The following is a 6818-nucleotide window of genomic DNA, read 5'->3' as shown; positions in this document are numbered from 1 at the left end:
GAGTAGCGATTCAACATGAATCCATCCCTCATGAGAATAAATGAAACACTTGGCACTCATTGGATCTTTGTGATGCTCCCAAGAGTGAAGCACCACGACTTCCCGGAAGGTCACCCATCCCATTACTACTCCAACCTGAGCGCACTTAACTATGGAGTTTCCTCCATGGTTAAATCCAAAGCTTACAACCCCATCTCCAAAACCTTCACCAAGTGTTTGTCTTTAGTACATTTTGTATGAGACTAGCCAACACAACTTGACTGTACTGTTGGGGGCTTTCCTAGTCTGTAAATAAAATATGAAAGTTAAAAGAAACCTTGAGAACTTTTGATTGAGGCATTTAACTTTGACATCAATCCCCCTATTAAAGAAACTCCCACAGGTGGCTCACGAACTCAAATTTGACGGCATTGTACATGTCAACTTGTGTACACATTTTATTATAAAATATGAGTACAAATAAACTAAATATATAGAAAGGGGACGATTCACGGGAAACTGTATTTTTTCCCTATAATTCGGATTTGTTAAAAATGCTGAATACGGCCATACAACCATCAAATATGTGCTAATGAAAGTGTTTAAAACTCAATAAATTCGGAGCGAATCTGGGGAAGATAGCGTACTGGCAACACGCGTCGATTCTGCCGTACCCGAGAACAAGATGCTCGGATTATATCGAACTATTTTTTACCACTACTTTGCTATCCTTGACATTTTCTTTGTTGTGGGTAGGATGGAGCACGCGAGCTCACCTGGCATTTGGGTAAGTATCCTCATTTTTCAAGATCACTTCTGACTTTTAACACTTCCTTTCCACAAATTCTTACTGAATTCTTGATTAGTTTGATGAGCAAGTGACAATGGTTTGTTATGGAAATCTTTTAAGTGATTAAATTGCGAAACAGATCCACAAGTAAAGGTAAAAATGAAAAAAATCTGGGGTAGAGTTTGATTGAAAATATACTTGTTTGCACCTGTGAACGATGGTGAATTTACATTTAGGTACAGAGGGTTTGTTGGTAAAGGGTCATCCTTATGCATTTACCCTGTTCATTATTATATTTTAGTACTGAGAGAGTTCTGAATCTGGATCACAATTCTTTAAGTGCCCATTTTACTGTAGAGTCTGTGTTGCAGTGCAGAACTCGAATGGAGAGTTATAGAAAGCGAATCCATTTGTGTTTGACAATTTTTTGAGTAGATTGTGTAATAATTTTTTCATCAACATTTCAGATCACACTCTATGATCTATCATATCATTTCGAATCTATCTGTATTAACATAAAATCCCCCCACTGGAAAGCCCATCAGGTTTTTGAACTTAGGTAATACTCAGGATAAACATTTTCATTCTGAGTTAAAGGGCTGGTGAATATATACTTCTAAGTAATGGAAAGATGTCACAAGTTTAAATTTCATAGAGACGAAGTATATTCATCTTATTTGTTGCACAGGGAATGTTAGATAGTCCTTAAAGCAGTAATGAGAATCACCATGAAATTGCCTAAATCATCGGTTTGGCGATTCGATTTATGGTTTCCAATTTTTTGGAACTGGCGAATCAGCATGCAAAAAATCACATGAATCACCTCTGTGAATTGCAAAAAATTGGTGGAAAAAGTCAAGTAAAATTTTAATAAAACACATTTGTTTAATGTTTTTTTTGCCTTTCCTCTTTGTGTTAACCCGAAAGGACCTTTTAATTGTTTAGCATGAGTAGAAGAGAGGAAAAGTGAGAGAGAAGAAGAGAAAAGAAAAACCATATGTTTGCAACCAGCAAGAAGGAAGAACACCAAAAAAGGATATGTTTTACAGATAATAATAGACATACATTTACAAATACTGATAGACATATGTTTCATGGATCTTGATTCTTCAGCTTACATACATTTATGATTTGATGTCTCAGCTACAATTTACATTTTATGTAGTTAGGTATGTCATGTTCCATGTTTATGTATGTTAGCTTTTTTTTTATGATGTTATAGTGTGTTTAAGTTATATTCAGTAAAGGGTGCATGAAATAAGTTTTAAGTTGTTAAAATTTCTAAATTTCAAGAGTTTTTAAATATTTGTCCATTCGTGACCTCCATTCGTGATTCGATTCGGCCTTACTGATTCTGATTCTCATTACTTTGGTCCTTAAATATATGATTGATATTATAGTAATGCAGATTATAATAACTAATTTTTTCTATGGAGCATTAGGGTTTAAAGATTATAGAAGGAAAAGACAATAATAGGTTAACTATGATTCCCAGGAACTCAGTTGAAATAATATAGATTTACAAAACTTAAAGGAAGAGTGGAAGGAGAGATTGGGCTTATTCAGCAGGGCAGGGTTGTTAGATAGAACCCACTTTATAATGGGTTGTTCATCATATAGTGACAGCTAGGTCAAAAATGGGGATAACTTGAATGATGATAACATCTGGAGCCTGTTTGAGGACGTGAGATCAACTTGGCTGGGACTTGTGAGGGTGTTTTAGGATTTATTTTGAAGGATCTTGAATTATAAAACAGATATGCTATTTCTGATAAATGAGATATTTTTTCTGAATAATTGTAGTCTCTGTTTTTTAATTTTGAAAGGGATTAGGATGCTTCAACGCACCGTTCACTTAAATTTGTAAATAATCAAAAATTAAAAATAAGCAAAAAAATGTCTTATTTATTTATTTATTTTTTCCTGTTTTTTAAATTAACTAATAATTTAATGGTACATTTTTTTATTCTGATGCAGATAAAAGTAAATTTTTGAGAGGGTGCATGTGGGGTAGGATGAAAAATTGCCCACTGGCTTAAACTTTTTTCTCTTGTAACTCTTTCATATTTTTTCATATTTTTACTTTTTATTGTTTTTGCATTTTTGTGAATCCCTTTTGAAGACATGAGAGAGTCATCCCCTTTATTTTTATAAATTACAGTTAACAACACCATTGCCACTGTACGTATGCCTGCTCGGTTTGTAGTTTTTTTGTTGTCATGTTGATCATCACTGTTTACCCATCAGACCTTCGCTTGACAAATGGTTGCAATCCAAGTAGTGAATTTGATAGATAGCGGAAACCTATGCCTAATGTCATTTTGATAACAAGATTGTTCTCCTTGAGCTGTTAAGAGAAGAGGCTGAATAATTTAACTGCTCTATACTTCTATTAATAATTATGAAATATACACAGTTTCATATGTAGATTTTAATATTAAATTTAATTTTTTAGCATTTATAGTTATAAATATAGAGTATACTTAATCATTTTAAGGACATCTATTATAATCTTATTGAAGTAAAAGAGGGGTAAAAAATTTATTGAATACCAAAGAGAGCAGAACAACACAAGAAACAAAGAGAACTATGGAGTTTTATCCTAGTCCACAAGTTGAACCAGCATCTGAGATAAATCAAGGAGAAGCATCCTATGATCAATAGTGTTCATAGGCGGCCCATGCTCAAAGGGCCATTTAGCCAGACAATCAGCCACACCGTTACACTCATGAGGGATATGCATAAAAGACATAGAATCCAAAGAATTGCATAACTAAATGATCTGCTGAATAACCAGAGCCAAATGCCAATCCACATGCACAAGGTTTCTTCTATTCAATAAATTCACAACCACCTGCGAGTCAGTCTCACAGATAATTCTTTTCCAGCAATATTGATAGCACTGTTCCACTGCAACCAAGATAGCCAGGGCTTCCATGAGGTTATTAGTATGATAACCCTTGTATATAGAAAACATAAACTGAATATCACCAGAACTATCATGCCCAACTTCCCCAATACCAACCGTCTATTATAATCTTATTATCAATATAAAGTATAATATAATAATGCTAGGTAAAATGCAGACCTTCAAATGCAAATTTTGCATGCTGTTCTTATCATTCTTCTTCCTTTGCTATTCAAGGGCCAACATTCCATAATTTATAACTGAAGCCAGATGGGAGTTATTTTTTGTTCTTGTTGATATTTATATACATATATCTTCAAAGCTTTGGCAATGGCTCTTGTAGTCTTCATTTGCTTCTTGTTGGAATCTTTATATGTCTTTGCATTCTGGATATTTCTCATGATTGAGGTAATTGATATCGATTTGATCAAGGATAATTTAAGCACTCCTGAAGATGTGACATTCTCTTACAACATTGCAAAAAAGAAACAGTAAACACAAGAAATTTGCATAAATTGTTAAAAGACACTACGTTCCTGAAGGAGTACCTTTTTTTTCAACATTTGACAGAACCATGGGTTTTAGCAATTTTTTTCTATATGCTTACACATTCTGAATGATGGGGAGAACAATGTTGACATATTATTAAAAAATTGTATCTCCTATAAACTCTTGTATGGTATTCTCCACCCACCAGGTTTGAACCTTGGTCTTCATTGTGCCGACACCCCATCTCAAGTCCTTGACCCAGCCTAATGGGTCATGTTGAATTGCTTTGGAAATATTTTTGTTTATCCGATCGCCTGGAAATGTTTTTCTATGGTTATTGTCTACTTATGTTAAATTGGTAAGTTTTATTTTCATGCCTGATAAATTTATTCATTATTGTAATGCAGATTTTTTTGACTTGAAAATGTTGGAAACAGTCAGTTCAAGGTTGGCACTAAAGGAAAACATCTCACTCCCTTTTTCTCTTTTGAGCTATTAGAAGGGGAGAAGACTTTGAGGTGAATCAGGGAGAAGCAATTCAATTGATTAGCTGTCACATGGGAAACTTGAATGATTTCACCTGATCACCAGTGAATTCTGTATCAAGAACTTCCTCGTGCTTATTCATATTCGGGTCCATTTTTGGATATGAATAAATTTTAAACCTTTGAAGTATATTGAAATACTTTGTAAACAATCGGAAGATACAGTATATCATGGAAAGTGAAAAATGTGTGCCGTTATAGTATCTCTTGAGGGAATTGATTATCTTTCTCGGATCATCTGCCTTTTCTTTTCCTGATAGCTCAAAAGGAGAAGGAGGTGGTGAGATGGTAAGTGGAACGATCAGAAGTGCCCCAGATGAAGAGGGAAGTCTTGCTTGCCTTTGATATCTGGTAAAAGAAAAATGTCAATGATCTTGTTAGTCAGATTAAGATGAGTTACAGGCTTTGTTTTGCAATCTAGTACTTCTTGAACCTAATATAATATGTAGGAAAATCATATACAAAATGTTTGTAACCTGTTCATTTTTTTCATTTTTCCACTAACTCTGATACTTAACATTGTATATCTGGTTAAGTGCTCAGTGCTTGAGAAAAAAAACTAGTTTTTAGAATGTTTTCATTTACAAGAGCTAGTCTAGTTCTCCTTTTAAAATGCTGACTTCATAGAGTGTAAAAGTAAGAAGACTTATAATTGTGAATAAGAAAAGCTCAAGTTGCATGGAGAGAATTGTAGTGATTGCATCAATCCACCTAGAAAATCTCTGTAGGAGAAGTGTTTTTCTTTCCTTTTCTGTTGGTATGTTGTTCCAGTGACTCTTGGTTTCTAGTTGCAAAAAATTTTCTAAATGTGAAACAGACTAATCCCTGATTAGCTCATTTATGCTAGTTTCTATGATTTTTTATGTTCTGATTCAGTACTATCTCAATGCTCATTCATTCTTTAAGTTTTACATATTGCAGGAATTACATAAAGGAGAGTCGTTCGGCATGAGACAAGGAAGGGAAACGTTCAACAATATGGACAATAATAAACACACAAAATTTACCTATATCAATACAGTGTTTCAGAAAATTTCAGCATGAAGGAATCTTCCTCCAATTCACCATCAGCCATAAGTGCAAGGTTGCAAGTTCACAAGACATGCTTACAGCAAACAACAAACACTAGCTTCTTGTTTTACATCCCACTATCCATGTTGTGTCTTCCCTATGTACTGGAATATGACTCCATCTCGTAGATGGTTGATTAAACCCCCTTTAATAACTTACTTTTAACCAAGGCATGCTTAAGTCCAACCCAGAAAGCTCTAGACTGTGTATCAAACCTACAAAATACATATTGATTGGCCTATCATTAATGCAGAAGCATCTTGGGTTCATTGGCAATCTTTTGTTTTGTTTTCTGTTTCGAGTTTGTTGATTCGTGTGAACAGTCTCGTTCTTCTTGCTTGTTTCATCTGGAAGCACAGGTTCATGGAGTGGACCTTTTATGGATCGTGTCTCTCTGATCACAATTCTTAATGTTAAGTCACTGACGCGTTCTCATTCATTCTCGCTTGTGATGTGTTCTTTGTTGGCATCTCGTGTAGTGCATGGAAATTTGCTTATGCGACGTTCTTCCGTGTATGCAATCTTTCTTGGCTTCTCATGTTGGTCCTTGGATCTTGTGTGTATCTAAGCTCACGCCTTCTTATGCTTCGTTACATGGTAGCTAGTTTCTTGTTGAGAGATGGGACCTATATGTTGTTAAGTGGAGAGGCTTTTTACAGTGGCAGGAATCTTCAATGTAAACATTTTTTATTTTGAAAAAAATTTGACATTCATTTACATGTCAGAAAAATAAAATAGAAATAGACTAAATATAATTATAATTAAAATCGTGAAAATTACAGAGAGAAAATGGAAGTAAAAATTGAGGCAGATAAGAGTCTCGAATCATTTCCTCACGCCTCTTAGACTCACATAAATATGCGATGATTAAAATTATGGAATTATGAAAATAGGTAGAAGGATATCTCTCGGCTTATTATATATATATAAGCTAGTAATACATTTGTTGAAGTTGGAAATTATAATCTCCAAGTCGACTTGTGTGTCTTGATGACTATATAATGTAATGAATTATGTATCTTGAGGGTTGTAATTT

General features: G+C 34.2%; 1 long non-coding RNA gene across 1 annotated transcript; it reads left to right on the top strand.

Moving 5' to 3' along the window:
• The first annotated feature begins 613 nt into the window (after positions 1–613).
• Positions 614–6221, top strand: LOC149530948 (uncharacterized). The gene is made up of 3 exons (XR_016358825.1): positions 614–766; positions 4574–5062; positions 5633–6221. It is a non-coding gene; the product is annotated as an uncharacterized LOC149530948 (long non-coding RNA).
• Positions 6222–6818: the final 597 nt, after the last annotated feature.

This window comes from Cupressus sempervirens, chromosome 11 (genome assembly GCF_028749045.1).
Source record: "Cupressus sempervirens isolate cs-2001-9-10 chromosome 11, ASM2874904v1, whole genome shotgun sequence".
Lineage (NCBI taxonomy): Eukaryota > Viridiplantae > Streptophyta > Pinopsida > Cupressales > Cupressaceae > Cupressus > Cupressus sempervirens.
Note: the sequence above shows the minus strand (reverse complement) of the source record. Positions and strands in the feature narration are given on the sequence as shown.